The 19,511-nt window shown below is 37.3% G+C and overlaps 1 protein-coding gene across 4 annotated transcripts in view; it reads left to right on the top strand.

The window, feature by feature from the left end:
- The window catches only part of EHBP1 (EH domain binding protein 1), a 361,935-nt gene that overhangs the window by 3,755 nt on the left and 338,669 nt on the right, over positions 1-19,511 (top strand). The window contains exon 1 of one of the 4 annotated variants that reach the window (XM_045446206.1): positions 18,972-19,259. The exons of 2 other annotated variants lie outside the window; for them this stretch is intronic. The gene's annotated coding sequence lies outside the window, so the exon portion shown is untranslated. Of the gene's footprint in view, positions 1-18,971; positions 19,260-19,511 lie in introns of those variants that run through there. One more of the 4 variants, XM_045446192.1, reaches the window with a different exon arrangement.

Raw genomic sequence — 19,511 nt, forward strand, 5'->3', positions numbered from 1 at the left:
TTAGTTTGGGCACATACAAGAAACAAGAGGACAAGGCATGGTTTGTTTGAGCATTTGTTCAAAGCATACTGAGTGTATGAACCCCCCACCACTAATTACCCTCTTCCACAACTCCCATTCAACTTCCAAATAAAAGAAATTGAGAAAGTATTTCTCCCCAAATGTTGAGGGATTTGTCCTTCTTTATGATTTTTTATCAACCAAAGAAGAATCTTAAAGGAAAACACCTTCCAGCCTTGTGTCTTCTTCTTTATGAACTGTTTCATTGGGTTAACGAAAGATCATCAGGTCAGAAAAAAAAGTTCTGCTCCTAGCCGGAGACCTACTCCTGTAAAGACTTTTTACAGTCAGTAAACAGTCTCCCCTGCTCGTGCACTCTCTGTCTCTCTCAAGAATAAGTAAACATTAATTTTTTCTTTTAAATTATATATATAAAAAAGATAAAGTATTTAAAAACCTGAATACATGTAAGATAGCATGACTGAAATGAGGTAGTGGCCTATAACAACTGCTCTGGTGACTTCTTACAGCACAATTCTATGCTATTGAGAGTCTTTTTTTTTTTTAATGTTTATTTTTGACAGAGAGAGAGACAGAGCATGAGCAGGGGAGGGGTAGAGGGAGAGAGGGAGACACAGAATCTGAAGCGAAGCAAGCTCCAGGCTCTGAGCTGTCAGCACAGAGCCCGACATGGGGCTCGAACTCACTAGCTGTGAGATCATGACCTGAGCTGAAGTCGGATGCTCAGCTGACTGAGCCACCCAGGCACCCCGCTATTGAAAGTCTTTATCTGAAGTCTGACAAATTTATTTGTAAAATCTGTCTTTGCCAGAAACATTGGCAGGCCATTCATAACCAACCCTTCTGTGCTTAAGAGCTACATAAAATAGTAGTTCTACATAAATACATAGAATAGCTAGAACAACGTAAATTATGGAAAACTGTGTTCTCCTGTTAGTTTTGCACCTGGAAGGAAATACCTAGCCTCTGAATGAATAGTGATGGGATGTTAGGGAGACTGTATCATGTCACAAGAGGGAGTTAGAAGACAGGAAGTTAGGGTAGTATCTCGGAGGACTCTGACTAGGATAAGGAAGGGGCTGAGGTACCTGGGTATATTTATTCCAGAGAAACAAATGTTATGGGAAGAACACAAATGCTGCCACAAAATATTGAAAGGGCTGTTACAGAAAAGATGATTAGATACTCTGTTCCAGAAGGCAGATCATTGGAATAAAATGAAGATGTTGAATTGAATGATCTCTAAGTTCCCTTAAATAAAATTCTGCTGTTTCAAAGTTACAAGGAGAGAGGCTGTGGCTCAGCAGAGCACATAAATATGAGTTTTCCTTCAATGGGCAGAGACACCCAATCCTGAAGATATTTTGACATTTGGAAGAAGTCTGGATTGCCATTTAAGAAAAAGGTAGAGGGCATGCCTACATTCTGAGTAAATCAAGCTCTACGACAGCATGGCCTCTCCAATTCTAAGATATTTTAATACTTTAGTAGGATGTGATGTGTCATAGAAAGTGCTAAATAAGGGGTCTATGTGTCCTTCATTGGCCATGGGGGTAGATACTGTCTAGGTGGAGATTGTTGTCATTCTCCAGTTTTTCTGGCTTGGAAATTGCTAAGAAGCAGATTTTCCAGTGTATTTGAATTAATAGCCTTATTTCTACTTTATCTGGGATTTTTTGGTTGTTGTTCATTGTAAACATCTGTGAAGTTTTTTTTATAGCAGCTATAAAACCAAAGCCACATACAAGCACGCACCAAGAAAATACTATACTCAGCCTGGAATGAGGATGTCATTGGATACTGTTTTGCAGATAGCATGTGGTAAACTGATTGACAAAGTCTAGAAATAAATCAAGATTATCCTAACGTTTAGAAATCTGACAGACAGATGGTGCCAACACGTTTCAAGCTCTTAACTAGGTCATAGTCTTATAATAAGTTATGATGTTTCCTGACCTTCTAGGCAGCTATCCTGCCTACCTCTAGGGTTTGGGTTTGGGGAAACAATTTCACCATCAACTACCTATAAATTCTCTCACTGGAAGAATAAGATTAACAAGAGCAAATTCACCGAACATCCTATTAACACTGAAGTGAAGCTCATCCCAGCAGTTATGAGGGAGCTAAACATGTAAAGGTCACGCACAAGAACAACTTGTATACTAAGCAAGAAATAGAAGACAGAAGGCCAAAAGAAACAATGGATATATTGGGATACCTTCAGCTGCAAGTGCCAGAAAACCCACCTCAAAATGGCCTAAGCGGAGGGAATTTATTGATTTACATAGCTGAAAATTTCAGGTTTGGCTGGACTCAAAGATGCAGATGATGTCCAGACAACATTCACAACGCACTCCCCTGGATCTCTCTATCTCTCATCTTCGCTTCATTCTCAGAAGATTCCTTTCACCTGGTGGCCCCTAAAAACTCCAGGCTTATATTCTTCCCAGCCCCAAGTCAAATAGAGACAGTACCTTTTTCCCAGCAGTTTTCGCACAAGGCCCTGATTGATTTCATTGGCTTGTTTTTGGTCGTGTGCACCTTCTTCACTAATGGTAGAGGCCTAGGGCTGGGTTTATAAAGTCAGCACGTAAACCACAAGGACAGAAAATGGGAAAACTAGGGAAGGAGGAGGAATAAATGCTGGGCAGGCAAAACCCACAGATGTCTATTTGCTAGAAAAGCTTCAAGCAATGTGGTAACATCACTGATGTCTGGGAAATTTCTATAGACTGTAGACCCAGGCAGTTGGAGATCCAGACTTTGCTATTTTATGAATAGAAGCTCCAGTTCCATCATAGATGAGGATATAGCAGCTCTAAGCACACCAACCAGTTCTGGATTTTGGAAGGTCTTTAGTCTAAGAATCAGTGTCAGGCACATTTGGCACAAGAAGACCCCATATTTTCAGAGTAGATAAGGCTACTCTGTATCAGGCATACACATTGGAACTTATCTAGTAGTGCCGTCTTAAGAAACAAAGAACAACTCTGTGACAGTATGGGGATGTGCATAAATGTTCAGATGCAAGTGTCAGTAGTCTTGGTGCTGTATCACCGAGAAGCCCTTAAGAGCACAATAGCCAAACGGTGGTCTTGGAAACTCATCTTTCATGTGGCAGTGGGTAGAAAAGGGAGGGGACAATAAGTTAAAACCTGGGCTAGACTCCTCTGTGTGGGAGTAGGGGAAATCACTCCTTGAGAAAGAAGGAAAGGTAATAGCTTATTGCTCTGCTCCATTTTCGAGGTGGATGGGTAAGTCTGGACAAAGTAAAACTTTTCAGCAAGTTGAAAAATGAGTTCTTCAGTCAAGGTAGGGAAAAGCCACTGTGGAAGAAAACAAGGGAAAGGCTCTAGTTCTTGAGGGTTTAAAATGAGCCATTGAGTTTTAGGAGCCATAATTTGACTTTGAGCACATGAAGACATTGGCATATATGTCCCTTGGGGGCAGCTCCTTTTGCCCACTGTTGCCAAACTTTTAGTTACAGTCAGGTGTGGATGTGCCTTTTAACAAGAATTTCTATTTCTTAATGATACAAAAAGCCTAAAGTCCATCAATGACTTAAAAGGAAAATCATGTTCCTGTCTTCCAGCCTCCTTTTCATGAAGTCTAGCAGGGAAGGAAGGAAGGAGGAAGGGAATTCCATATATTCACTAGGATTGTAATAACAAAGTACCACAGACTGTGTGGCTTAAAAAATGGAAATTTATCATCTCATAGTTCTGCAGGTTAGAATTTTAAGATTGTGGTGTAGATGGTGTTGGTTTCTTCTGAGCACTGTGAGGAAGAATCAGCTCCATGCCTCTTCCCTAGCTTCTGGTGGTTTTCTGACAATCTTTGGCATTCCTTGGCTTATAAATGCATCACTCCAATCTGTGCCTTCATCTTCACATGGTATTCCTCCTATGTGGCCATCTGAGTCCAAATTTCCCGTTTTTATAAGGATACCAGTCATATTGGATTAGGGCCCTTGCTAATCTCTTCTTTTTTAAAATTTTTTTAATGTTTATTTATTTTGAAGAGAAAGAGACAGAGCATGAGCAGGAGAGGGCAGAGAGAGAGGGAGACACAGAATCTGAAGCAGGCTCCAAGCTCTGAGCTGTTAGCACAGAGCCTGATGCGGGGCTCAAACTCACGAGCAGTGAGATCATGACCCCAGCCAAAGTCCGATGGCCAACCGACTGAGCCACCCAAGTGCCCCCTAATGATCTCTTGTTTACTACCTCTTCAATGACCTTTGTTCCAAATAAGGTCACATTCTGAGGTACTGGGGGTTAAGACTTCAACATATGGGGGAGGGTGTGCACAATTCAAACCATAACAGTCCATAATCATTCTTAATATTCCAGAGGTTATAAATGGCTGCACATTTTGCTCCAGTGTTTGAATTATAGCACTAAATATATACTTAATATTATGATGGCATTGGGGAGGGGAGTGTACACTTCAGAATTCCCTCTTTCCCGTCACTGAGATAATCCTGGTGACTGAAGGATAAAAAAACAGATTCTTCCAGCTTGAAAGATTTATATATCTTTTGAGTCAAAAATTGGAGGAAAATCAAAATTCCTTTTGTATAAAGGGACTGAGTCTTTGACTTTCCAAGCAACGGGAGAGGAGAACCCGTTGTTACTTTACTCTCAGTAGGGACAGGAGAATACAGTGCTTCTCTTTCTACTCCCCCTCTCTGAAGTAGGAGCATGGGAATGGGGTTGGTTAATTCCTAATTTGGCTTTTGAGAGCGATTTCTCCTATTTCTGATACAAACTAATTGATCACATGTTGCTGCAAATACCCACTTGCCCAGTGTGAGTGAGGCTTTGTGCTGAACAAAAAGAAGACAGCCCTACATTTAACCACAGTCAAGTCCTTTGTGGGGCAGACAGGAATAACATGCATGATTGCAACCCATAAATAATACACCTCATGTCATCTGCATTTTGCCTACCCTTTAAAACAGAGTCTGCTATTCCCGGACAAGCCAATGTTAATCCTAGACTCCTAACTTCAGGGCCAGTTCTTGCAGGGAGTGGCATTTCCCTTCACCTCTTCCTCTCTCTATATTTTCAGTCCAGCCAAGCATAAATAAGTAGGCAGTTTCTACCCTGATCACTGAAGCTCTAAAGATAGGGCACTGAACCCACTAAATGATGAATACATGCCATATGGAGCCAACGGCAAGTTCGGATATAAATTATCTCTGTATTGCTCTCTGCATTGCAGATAAAAAGTCCCTTGTGTCATCTCTTTGTACTGAGCTGTGTGTATCTGAAAACAGCAAAAATCACTGAGAAAAGTGGGACATTTAATTTTGTCTAAAAAGGACTGGGTATTGCTTGCATTGATTAGTGAATGTTTTTAAAACATTATTTGATGTTGTGCACAATTTATTTCATTGGAATATTATATTTGAAGCAAATATTTGAATTCTTCTGGCCAGCTGTATTGATAGTGCGGTGCCGTGTACAAGAGTTGGAGTCAAAAGACTCTGGTGTGGGTTCCTGTACTGCGAATAACATTTGCCAAACATTTGCAGAATACTAACAACTGTTCTGGGCAGATTATGTAGGTTATATCATTTACTCTTCACAACAACTTTAACAGACAGGTCCTACTATTCCCAATTTGTATGTGAGAAAACCATTCAGATAGCTATGAGAAGAGCTGGATTCAAATCCACGCTGTCAGCCATAAAGTCCATGCTCTTTCCACTACTCCATGTGACCTCTTGTCTTCTGGCTGTTTTGACCTGAAGCAGACACAAATACTTTCTTGGTCTCGTTATTCTTAGGGGAATTAAATTAAATATTCTCTAAGATCCTTCTGAGCTCTGAACACTGTCTGTGATCACTCCCTTTCTACTTTTCAAAATCTGAGTAAGCCTTTTATTTAAATACTACCCTCCTTCTTCAAACCCTAAGATAATCTTCCTATGGATGGAGGGAGGGGGGTAAACCTTTTCTGCATCAAAGATTAGAAATTATAAAGTTCAGAAATTGTTTTGCCTTAGGCCTATCTTCCTGTTGACCTATGTGCAGTCTTCCACTAGCACAAAGAGGGCATAAGAAATCCCAGTATCCTTCAGCAGTCCTGAGGGTCTCAGACAATGTATGGTTGTGTTGTGTGATATATGGGTTTCCCTTCTGTATAGAAGTATGAACTATTTAGGAATACAAGTAACCACTTATTATCTACCTAATTTTCTTGGTATTCCTACCTAGATTCAATAAAAATACATTTGAAACATGGCATATTAATTTCTCATTAAGCTTTCCAAATTTTCTTTATGGATTGATGTGCCAAGCTAAATACAAGAGGATAGCTATGTTCTATGAAACCATCTGTAAGCATACCAATACCAAGAACAAAATTATTGCTTTCAGGATACTCCTAGGGGTGGCTGACTGGCTCAGTTGGTAGAATATATAACTCTTGATCTTGAGGTCATGAATTCAAGCCTCACATTCGGATCAGAGATTACTTAGAGAAACAAAAAAGATACCCTGAAGGGCTCCAGAAACTGCACAGAATGGCCATGGAAAGATTAAGAGGCAAGAGTAAGTATGGCCTTAATAAAGTCTTGGATGGAGGAGATTCAAGGAAAGATAGCAAAAGTGACCTAGTCCCAAAGTAGTTACTGCTAAAATTTTCAAATGAGTGAATAGATGACTTCTTCACCAGAGTGTGTAAGTATACAAAATATTAGATGTGCCTACTTTTGAAAGAAGAAGAGAGAAACTTTCATTAAAAAAGTAGACTCTGGAAAAGACTCCTTAGGTTTCCTTTTCATTGGAACTTGACCTTCACAAAAGCAGTGAAGTGATATAACTAGAAGCAGATTTTTTGAAGGCTCTTTCAGGCTCTGATTTATAGCTTGAGAGATAATTATTAAAGAAAGTAAATCATTGGATGTATAAGTTGGATATTTTAGATAGCATGAATGATCAATACCATCTCCTCCCTTACACTTAATTAATTTAATCAACAAGTTATCTACTAAAATCTCTCTTCAAAAGGAACAAAAAAGAAGGAAGTCAGCATTTACTGAGTACTTTCCATATGTCAGACATATTATTTTATTTTATTCATCTCTTTGCCTTTACTCCACCCAGCCTTAATCATAGAGAAAGTATAAGCAGCCACTTTTGAAATAGACAAAATCAAAATAGGATTTTCTTTCTTCTCAACAACTAGAAATTTTACATTAGTTCTCCTTTCTTTGTAGAGGACTGATACAGGACTGGATTCAATTTTCAGAATGACTATTCTGGCTTTGATTCATGGAAGGCACTGTTATGAATACTGAAAAGGCTATTTTCATGCAACCCTAAGTGAGGATGTATGTAACCCATTTCATCCATCCATACTCAGGAGTCCCATAATTAAGTGTATAAATCATTTGAAGCCTATTATTTTTTTACAGTTACTAATCCAGCACAAATATTTAAAAATTTAAAAAGAAGTTTCAAGGTCTATAGTCACTTTTATTGAAAAGGATCTTTAAATGCATTAAAACTCAAGTCAATCTTATTTTTTTTTCTTTTTTCTTTTTTTTTTTTTTAATTTTTTTTAACCTTTATTTATTTTTGAGACAGAGAGAGACAGAGCATGAATGGGGAAGGGTCAGAGAGAGGGAGACACAGAATCTGAAACAGGCTCCAGGCTCTGAGCTGTCAGCACAGAGCCTGACGTGGGGCTTGAACTCAAGGACCGTGAGATCATGACCTGACCCGAAGTCAGACGCTTAACTGACTGAGCCACCCAGGCGCCCCATGTCAATCTTACTTATTAAAAGACAGAAGCCTTGGGGTGCCTGGCTGGCAGTCAGTAGAGCAAGCAGCTCTTAACCTTGAAGTCATAAGTTTGATCCCCATGTGGCACATAGAGATTACATCATTATCATCATCATCATCATCAATATCATCATCCATAAGTCTCAAAACCTTATCAGTGAGCTGTGAATATAATAAATATCTGTAAGTGTAACCTCAACACAGAAAATATCAAGAGTGATAGGAAAAAAAAAAGAGTAGGCTAGTTCAGAATCTATTTTGATGTGTCTCCCTAAAACAAAATTTCTGCTAATATTGAAATAATTTTTAAAAATTACAAATGTCATGGCACCTGGCTGGCTTAGTCAGTAGAGCATGTGACTCTTGATCTTGGAGTTCTGAGTTCAAGCCCCACATTGGGCAAAGAGCCAATTAAAAAAAAAAAGTAGGGGTCCCTGGGTGCCTGAGTCGGTTGAGCTTGAGACTCTTGATTTCAGCTCAGGTCATGATCTCATGGTTTGTGAGTTTGAGCCCTGTGTCAGGCTCTGTGCTGACAGTGCAGAGCCTGCTTGGGATTCTCTCTCTCTTTCTCTCTCTCTCTCTCTGCACCTCCTCCTCAAAATAAATAAACTTTTTATAAAGAAAGAAAAAATTTCTTTTAAAAAATTGGAAGTATTTGTTTTCATGAGCAAGAGCCCAGATCTTGTGACCATATTATGATTACATTAATACCAAACCCTGACTGAACTTTTCCCAATGAAACAATTTTATTGCGTATTTATCTGTCCTTGCATTTAAAGTGAGTTGTAGTCTTTCATGCATGAATGATAAAATATACGCTGAAAACAATTACAATTATTACTAAAATAGCAGTAGATTTTGTAAATTTAGGAAGCAAAAAGTTATTTCTCAGGATTTTCTAGTATTTAGTATTTCTTCATATGGCAGAATTTGCATGCATGTTGTTTTAAAATTCTGTAAACAAATTGTGATGAGTTTGCTCTTTAATCACATTGGTATTGTCTAAAGCCCCACAGGGGATGTTAATGTGCATATGTTTTTTTAAAAATATTTTTTAAGTTTATTTATTTACTTAGAGAGAGACCACGAGCAGGGGAGAGGCAGAGAGAGAGAGAGAGAGAGAGAGAGAGAGGAGAGAGAATCCCAAGCAGGCTCTGCACTAATAGTGCAGAGCTCAAACTCACGAACTGTGAGATCATGACCTGAGCTGAAATCAAGAGCTAGACGCTTAATCAACTGAGCCACCCAGGTGCCCCTCAAATATGGTTTTTGACTTTGAAAATATAATTTGATTGTAAACTTTTAGTTTTTTTCTCTTTTTATTGAAGTATATATGTATGTCTAATTAACATATAGTATTATATTTTTTCAGGTGTACAATATAATGATTCAACAATTTTATACATTACTCATTGTTCATCAAGATAAGTGTGTACTCTTAATCCTCTTTATCTGTTTCACTCATCCCACTCTCCCCCGACCCGCCTTCTGGAAACCATGAGTTTGTTCTCTGTATTTAAGAGCCCATTCCCTTGTTTGTCTCTTCTGTTCTTAATTTGTTTGTTTCTTAAATTCCACATATGAGTGAAATCATATGGTATTTATCTTTCTCAGTCTGACTTATTTCACTTAACATTATCCTCTCTACGTCTATCCATGTTGTCACAAGTGGCATGATTCCATTCTTATAATACGTGTGTGTGTGTGTGTGTGTGTGTGTATCTTCTTATCCATTTACCTATCAATAGACTCTTAGGTTGCTTCCATATTTTGGCTATTGTAAATAATGTTGCAATAAACATAGGAGTGCATATATCTTTTATGTATATAAATATATCTTTTTGAATTAGTGTTTTTGTTTTCCTTGGGTAATTTCCAGTTACTGGAATTTTTGGATCATAGGGTAATGTGATAATCTCATTGTGGCTTTGATTGCATTTTCCTGATGATTAGTGATGTTGAGCATCCTTTCATGTGTCTGTTGACCATTTGTATGTCTTCTTTGAAAAAATGTCTATTCAAGTCCTCTGCCTATTATTTATTTGGATTATCTTGGGTTTTTGTGGTGTTGAGTTATATGAGTTTTTCATATATTTTGGATATTAACCCCCTTACAGGATATATTACTTGTAAATATCTTCTTCCATTCAGTAGATTGCCTTTTTGTTTTGTTGGTAATTTCCTTCAGTGTGCAAAAGCTTTTGTTTTGGTGTGGTCCCAATAGTTATACTTTTGTTTCCCCTGACTGAGGAGACATTTCTAGAAAAATGTTTCTATGGCTGATATAAAAAAATTACCACCTTTGTTTTCTTCCAGGAGTTTTATGGTTTCATGTCTCAGATTTAAGTCTTTAATCCATTTTGAGTTTATTTTGTGTATGGTGTAAGAAAGTGGTCCAGTTTTATTCTTTTACATGTAGCTTCACAGTTTTCCCAGCACCATTTATTGAAGAGATTGTCTTTTTCCCATTGTATATTCTTGCCACCTTTGTCATAGATAATAACAAAGACAACATAGATGAAACTTTAAAATATGCTAAATTAAAGAGGTGAGTTATAAAAGACCACATATAATTTCATTTGTATGAAATATCCATAACAGGCAAAACCATAGAGATGGAAAGTAGTGATTTCCCAGGGCGTGGGGAAGAGGGAAATGGGGAAGTGATTGCTAATGGATATAGGGTTTCTTTTGGGGGTGATGAAAACACTCTAAAATTACATAGTGGTAATGGGTGGCTTTTTTAATTGAATAATTCAAAATAATTATTGCATAAGATTGTGAACAAATCCTGACCAGCTATAAAGCCACGGAAGATCTAGTAGCCAAGAATGCATGATTTTAAAACTTTATTACCCACTAGGGGCTGTTCTTATGCCCCTCAACCAAATGCTTAACTAACCATATATATTTAGTCAAGGTTAGGAAACTGGAGTAGACTAAAGAAGAAATTAGAATGCCACTGGAAACCTTTTCAAAGAAAAGATCCTACCTTTTCCCTACAAACTAGTCAGATTTGAAACTCATTGTGTTTGGAATTTTCTGGCTGACCTCAGCTGAAATGAAAATGCCAGGGAGAGGAGGCAGGTGTAGTGATGAAGGATTTGCACAGTTTGAGATATTTTGGCCATTGTCAACAAACTTTTGGAAGATCAAATCAAGAGCCCTTGAATGTCCTTAGGTTAATTTAGAAAGTTGCTCCATCCAGAAAGGGGGCTTTAACTTTTTTTTTTAAGAGTACATTCTCCTTCTCCAAACCAACCTAAAGGTCCTTTTCCTCTTTACCCTTCATAAATTCAGTGTATTGGTTAGGATTATGTACCTTTACATGTGACAGAAAAGAAAACCCACAAAAGAACTGTGGCTTATGTGATTATTTCTGTTTCATATAAAAGAAGTCTGCTGGTAAGTAGTGTAAGGTTAAGGGTATTTATTCTACAAATTTGGGAGGGACCCAGATTGCTTCCAGCTTTCCACTTGCTGTCCTTCATCCTCATGATCCAAGATAGCTGTTGGAGATCTAGCCAACCCAGCTATATCTCAACAATAGGATGGAGGGACCAGGAAAGGTACATTCCCTCCCTTTGAGAAAACTTCCTAGAAATTATAAGACTTAGCCAAATTTAGGCACAAGCCATAATCTAACTGCAAATGAGGCTTGGCAGGTCTTCAGCTGACTGGAAATGGCTCAGTTAAATCTGGGTTCTTATTGCTAGAGAAGAAAAGGAGAATGGATATTCAGAGGCAAGTAACAATCTTTGCCTATAAATTTTGGTTGGGGTCCAGGCAAACCTAAAACACACATCTCCTAAATCCAAGTGTAGGGCACTTTTACATTTTAAATTTCTGTGTTAGAATACTATATTTTGCCAAGCTCTCCAGCACATTCAGTTGTCCTGTGACGTTTGGTTAAATGTGGCTGCAGAATAATATAATTGGCAAGTGCCTTTGGTCAGTGGTCTGTTTCCATGTTGTTTTGTTTTCCTTAATATCTGTTTCATGAGCTATAACTGACACATCATAAACTTTACCCATTATGTGATTTTCAAATTGTACAATTCATGGGGCACCTGGCTAGCTCAGTTGGTGGAACATGTGACTCTTGGTCTCAGGGTTGTAAGTTTGAGCTTCACATGGGGTGTAGAGATAACTTAAAATCTTTAAAACAATAGTGTACAATTCAATGCTTTTTCATATGTTCACAGAGTTGTGCACCCATCACCGCTATGTAATTTTCAAGTATTTTCATCACCCCCAAAAGAAACCCTATATCCATTAGCAATCACTTTTCCATTTCCCTCTTCCCCAAGGCCCTGGCAATCACTAATCTACTTTCCATCTCTATGGTTTTGCCTATTATCGACATTTCATATAAATGAAATTATATGTGGTCTTTTATAACTGACCTCTTCCATTTAGCATATTTTAAAGTTTCATCTATGTTGTCTCATCTATTAAAGGAATGTACTTCATTCCTTTTTATGGCTGAATAACATTCTGTCATATGGATATCCATAGCTGGCTTATCCTTCCATCACCTGATAAAATTTGGGTTGTTTCCACTTTATGACTATTATGAATAATGCTGCTATGAACACTCATATACACATTTTTGTGTAGCCATATGTTTTCATTTCTATCGTGTGTATACCCCGGAGTGGAATTGCTGACTTATATGATAACTCTATGTTTAACATTTTGCGGAACTGCCAAACTCTTTTCCAAAGTGGCTGTTCCTTTTTATGATCTGACCAGCAATGCATAAGGGCTTCATTTTTTTTTTAATTTTTAAAAAATATTTATTTATTTTTGTGAGAGAAAGAGAGAGAGAGAGAGAGAGAGTGTGAGCTGGGGAGAGGCAGAGAGAGGGAGACACAGAACCTGAAGCAGTCTCCAGGCTCAAACTCATAAACTGCGAGGTCATGACCTGAGCTGGAGTTGGACGCTTAACCAACTGAGCCACCCAGGTGCCCCAGTGAGGGCTTTAATTTTGCTGCATCCTCACCAGCACTTGTTTTGTTTTTTTTTTTTTAACGTTTATTCATTTTTGAGACACAGAGAGACAGAGCATGAACGGGGGAGGGTCAGAGAGAGAGGGAGACACAGAATCTGAAACAGGCTCCAGGCTCTGAGCGGTCAACACAGAGCCCGACGCGGGGCTCGAACTCACGGACCACGAGATCATGACCTGAGCCGAAGTTGGACGCTTAACCAACTGAGCCACCCAGGAGCCCCAGACCAGCACTTGTTATTATCTTTGATTTTAAGCCATCCTACTGGGTCTGAAGTGGTATCTCATTATGGTTTTCATTCCCATTTCCCTGATGGCAAATGATGTTGAGCATCTTTTCATATGCTTATTGATCATTTATATATCTTCTTTGGAGAAATGACTATTTAAATCTGTTGCCAATTTTTTTTTCAATATATGAAGTTTATTGTCAAATTGGTTTCCATACAACACCCAGTGCTCATCCCAAAAGGTGCCCTCCTCAATACCCATCACCCACCCACCCCCCACCCACCCCTCCCTCCTACCCCCCATCAACCCTCAGTTTGTTCTCAGTTTTTAAGAGTCTCTTATGCTTTGGCTCTCTTCCACTCTAACCTCTTTTTTTTTTTTTTTCCCTTCCCCTCCCCCATGGGTTTCTGTTAAGTTTCTCAGGATCTACATAAGAGCGAAATCATAGGGTATCTGTCTTTCTCTGTATGGCTTATTTCACTTAGCATCACACTCTCCAGTTCCATCCACGTTGCTACAAAGGGCCATATTTCATTCTTTCTCACTGCCACGTAGTACTCCATTGTGTATATAAACCACAATTTCTTTATCCATTCATTAGTTGATGGACATTTAGGCTCTTTCCATAATTTGGCTATTGTTGAGAGTGCTGCTATAAACATTGGGGTACAAGTGCCCCTATGCATCAGTACTCCTGTATCCCTTGGGTAAATTCCTAACAGTGCTATTGCTGGGTCATAGGGTAGGTCTATTTTTAATTTTTTGAGGAACCTCCACACTGTTTTCCAGAGTGGCTGCACCAATTTGCATTCCCACCAACAGTTGTTGCCAATTTTTAAATTGGATTATTTGTCTATTGTTGAGTTAGACAAGCTCCTTATCAGATATGTGATATGGAAATATTTTCTCCCATTTATTGGCTATCTTAACTTTCTTAATGGTGTCTTTAAAATACAAAAGTTTTTAATTTTGATAAGGCACAATTTTTCTTTGTTGTTCATGCATTTGTTATCATATCTAAAAAAAATTGCCAAGCCCAAGTTCCCAAAGATTTACTCCTGTTTCTAGTAAGAGTTTTATAGTTTTAGTGGTTAACATTTAGGTTGATAATCCTTTTTGTGTTAATTTCGGTATATGGTGTTTTGTACTCTTAAGTTTTATAATGCAATAACAAAATTATTGTGAATCATGGGGATCTCTCCAAAGAGTGTTCAAACAACCTCAGCAATTCGTACTGGAAAAGATTGAGCTCTTTGGGCTAGATTGGCATTTCCATTACTCTAGAAAGAGTAATATGGTATAACAATGCTTCTTTTGTTTATAATTTATCAGAGATAATTTACAAAATGACCAAAATTGACTACTGTCCCCTTTAGAGTTGAGTATAAACAATCGAATTAGGAATTGGTACATTTAACAATAATATCTTCCATGTTCCTGACAGACACCATTATGCCCTCATGGGAATTGTGACTATAAACTTTCAATTTTTGATCAATCAGAAAATTAAAGTTAGACAAATGCAATCAAATAGCCACAACTAAATTGGTACAGCAGCTGAGGAAAATAGTATAGATGTTACTCAAAAAATTAAAAATAGAGGGGCACCTGGGTGGCTCAGTCAATTAGACGTCTGACTTTAGCTCAGGTCATGATCTCACAGTTCATGGGTTTGAACCCCATGTCGGGCTCAGTGCTGACAGCTCAGAGCCTAGAGCTTGCTTCGAATTCTGTGTCTCCTTCTCTCTCTGCTCCTCTCCTGCTCGTACTCTGTCTCTCTCTTTCTCTCTCTCTCTCAAAAATAAACATTAAATTTTTTATATTAAAAATGAAATACCGTATGATCCAATAATTCCACTAACTGGGTATTTTACACAAAGGAAATGAAAACACTAATTTAAAAGATATATGTACTCCTATGTTTATTGCAGCATTGTTTACCATAGCCAAGATATGGAAGTAACCTAAGAGTCAACTGATATATGAATAGATAAGGAAGATGTGATATTATATATATAATATAAAAATATAATAAATAATTTTTATTTTTAAATAAAAAATATATAAAATATAATATAATATATAATGCAGCCATAAAGAAGGATGGAATCACGCCATTTGTGTCAACATGGATGGACCTAGAGAGTATAATGCTAAGTGAAATAAGTCAGACCAAGATAAAAACACTTTATGATTTCACTCATATGTGGAATCTAAAAAAACACAAATGATAAACACACAAAAAAGCAGAATCAGACCTATAGATACAGAGAACAAACTGAAGGTTGCCAGAGGTGGGGAATGGGGGAAGGGAGTGGGAGATACAGGTTCCCAGTTAGGCAATGAGTTAGTCACGGGAATAAAAGTCACACCATAATGAAAACAAAAACAAAAGTCTTCCCAAGGGGGAGAGAAACAACCTTTTTAAGGTAGCAAAAACTAGATTATCATAATGGAAACAACTGTTGAGAAATTCTAAATGCCTCTTTTAGATTCTGCACACATGTATCCATTTATTTTTAAAATCACAGAAACAGAGTCGAAGGGGTCTTAAGAGGGTATCTCTTCTAGCCCTTACCTCCAGGTAGCAAAGTATCATTTTCCCATTTCCATTTTACAGATGAGGCAAATGAAGCAAACTTTGCTCAGTTTCATTTCCTGGCTTTCTCAGTTTCGGCTTCTCTCTCAGGTGGACTTGTTCTAGCAGAGGTCTCTGGTAGCAGAGTAGTCATCCTCCTAGCTACCAATCCCAGAAAAAATTTCTTCTCTTTCCTAATCATTCTACTTCTACCAGTTGTCCCAGAACTGTGTCTGCCTGGCTTGACATGGAGTTGTGTGTACATATATATGTATGTCTACCCCTCCCCCTTCCATCCAGAGAAGTTACGTGAGTTCCTAGGATGAGACAATTAGTAAGTGATGGAGCTACAACAGTAACCCAGTTCTCTCAGGGTCAGCCTCATCATCTGCTCTGTGTGCATCACTATAATTGGCTTGAGTTGCTTTAGACTACGAGACAGTAACAGATTTCTAATATCTCTTTTAATTCTGTCTTAGACTGCTTCTTCTGTTTACCTGTTTCTTATTTTATGAGCTTACATTTGTGATAGCTTACATTTTTATTATATCACATTTTTTCTCTGAAACTAGTTTCAAGTTTCTTGAAGTCTCCAGCTGTGACTTATGTATTTTTTAAATGTAAAAAATTTTATACATTTTTATGCATTTTTACAATGTATTTTTTGACGTTAACACTTTCTTGCAAATAGTAGGCACCTGGCAAATATTTGCTTGTTTGAGCAGAGAAAAGAATCCTCCCTACAGAATGCGAAAATAGGAGGGGAGTTAAACATGAGCCTTCAATTAGAGACTGATGGGGAAAATACCCAGCAGCACCATGAAATACATGGTTCTAGATCTCAATAAAGCAATTCAAGTACATAAAAAGTACTGATTAAAACTTATCCTTTTTGTGATATAAAATACAGAAGATACTCCTAGGAATAGAATGTTTTCTGAAAGAAAATCTTCATTCAATCCCCAAACTGAGGCGTGTCCATGGGCAAAATGGATCTAGAATCAGAACACTTTAGATGTAGTGGGAATGGATTTTCAAGGAGAATTTTCATTTTTATCAATTAGATACAATTTATAAACAGAAACTATAGATGAAACACGTTTAGATAGTGAAAGAACATTTTAATGAGTACATAGGGGTGCCTGGGTGGCTCAGTTGGTTAAGCGTTTGACTTGGCTCAGGTCATGATCTCATGGTTTGTGAGTTCGAGCCCCACATTAGGCTCTGCGCTGACGTTGTGGAGCCTGCTTGGGATTCTCTCTCTCCTTCTCTTTCTATGCCCCTCCCCCACTTGCACACACATGTACACACTCTCTCAAAATAAACTTTAAAAAATAAAAAGAGTACATAAAGACTTACATAATATCTTCAATCTAAGACTATAGTTATACAATTTTAGTCATTATTGTAAAAAACAATTTAAAACATTAAGGGAGAATTTTAAAAAGAAATGGTATCACTCATAGCCTTTACACCCTAGCATAAAATTTTATATTCTCTTTAAGTATTTATTCTCTGCATATTTTTAAATTTTCTAAAATCATAGAACACATGTAAGATAAAAGGTAATTTGTAACTATTTTACCTCTAAGGATATCTAGGAAGAGAGCTAAAATATTTCTGAGCATAAAGCAGTGAAAATAAGCTTTTTATATTTTATTTTCTGAAAATTATTTTACCAAGTCAAAAGGGAAATTAGGATAGGTGTGTGTTTCTTAAGATCCTGTCACATTCCTAATAACCATTCTGGAAGCTACATGTTGAGCTCCAACGAAAGCATTGATCAGATTGGCTTAGTTAACCTTTAACAAATAATCTCTCAATCAATGTATTTTCAGTTTTGGCATGCTAATTTTACATTTTGTAGTTACAGTAGTGTTGCCCTATATCAATAATTTAAAAAAATGGATCAATATTATAAAGTGGTTCAATGAAGCATAAAATAATGATGAAATAGTAATGTAAATATTACAATTCAAATAAAGAAATAAACATAAATTGTAAACAGAACTCCAGTGCAAATATAGATTATAAATCTGTATTAGCTGTGACAAATCTATATGTGACTTTGTACAGGAAATAAATATGTAAATTGGAAGTACAACAATAAGTATCTGAAAACTAAATTTCATTGAGTGGGCTTTCTATTGTTAGTCCCCAGTGCATTGTCTCTTATAACATTTTTCTCAGTTAGCTTTTTTTTGTCATTGTTAAACGAAGCATAGTGTGGCCTTTTATCAACTGAGATTTTTCTAACGCAAATATTTAATAATGGTTTCTAACTGATGCAGAATGTGAGTTCCATGAGGGCAGGGATTTTATCTGTTGATGTGCTACATTCCCAATACTTAGCACAATGCTTTGAGCTTAGTAGTTATTCACAAGTTATTAATGAATAAATGAATTTTTTAGTAAAAATATCATCAAAGAAAATCAAAATCTTAAAACTATTATTCAAAGTTGTACTCTCTGTAGCAAAACTAGGTACAAGTTACATTGTTGCCTTAAAGCTTACAAAATCAGCTGAAAATTAATAAGATGTTAATATGAGAAAGCAGAAGGAACTATTGGCAAAACTATTTGATCAAAAACATTCCTGGGCATTGCACATGTGCATAGCACATAATGTTGAAGAGCAGTTACTATCATCATTCACTTTCCAGCATGACATATATGAAGAAGTACTCAACAAGTTACCCTAATTCATTATTGACAACCAACTGCAAGATTTGGGTAATTATTTTGTAAACTGGCGTGTAAAGCTGGAGAAGAGGCATGTATAAGGTAGCTTTGTGAGTAATTAGGAGGTATGTTATTATAAGAATAAAAGAAGTTCAGCAGTCATCAATAGGCTTCTGTTTTTGCTTCAGTTGTTTGAGGACAGAGTGAATATTTTAAAGATGATCAAGCTATGACCTTTAAATATACGTCTTTTTAGTATATGTTGTGTGAAGAAAGACGCACAAGTACAACATTCTTGTTTTCTACACTGAGGTATATAATACTTGTTATCAGGGGAAGGGTGCACATACAAGTTTTTGAAATGAGAAATGGGACTCTGATAATGCCAGATAATTATTTCACACCAAGTGTAGCTTAGCGCTATATTCAATACCTAAGATAGACTACATTTATTTCAGGGATCAGATGTCATGGTTTTTAATGTTGAAGATACCAGGATTTTTTAGAAGATTGAACTGTGGCACAAAAACTTAACTCTTGCACAACTGTTGACTTTCTTTTTTTGGAGAAAAATATCAGTGATTCATTATCGGGAATATTTAAAAATAGCATCCAAAAGTTGCTACAAAATATGAAGAAATGTCCAGCACATCTCACAAAGTCCTTTTTGCTAGCAGGCTATGTTCTGCTCTCTGTAAGCCTCGTCACTAATTTGGTGATTTGCTGTAAAAAGAGAGATCTGGAATGATACTGCAGCTCTCTCTGGCTCTATGCTATTACCCTTGGCCTGGAATTTTTTTTTTACTTCAGCTTGCTTAAGCAGATTGCCCAAACTGTGCATGAGTTTTGCCCTCTGAAAGCTGGGTTCATTTTCCATTTCTACTCATCTGGGACAAGCTTCTACAAGAGGGCTTCTTTCCTTTGGCCCATGCCTAATGCCCTGGTAAGTGGGGTTCTGCCTGATTTCAGCTTGCTGTTTTTTTTTTTTTGCACTGTTTGAGATGGAAATGCTCTGATTTAACACCACATGGTGGGTATTCAATGCCCTCCCAGATTGTGAATTCCTATTGCTTTTCCTTTGCCTCTCCTGTCTAACCTTATTATTTCAGAAGATGTTAATTTTATTATCTTGTTCACATTAAATATAGTCATCTAGGAATTATTCAGAGGAAAACACTGGCTGGATGCTGTTTCT

The sequence above is a fragment of the Leopardus geoffroyi genome, chromosome A3 (assembly GCF_018350155.1).
Source record: "Leopardus geoffroyi isolate Oge1 chromosome A3, O.geoffroyi_Oge1_pat1.0, whole genome shotgun sequence".
NCBI classification, from domain to species: Eukaryota; Metazoa; Chordata; class Mammalia; order Carnivora; family Felidae; genus Leopardus; species Leopardus geoffroyi.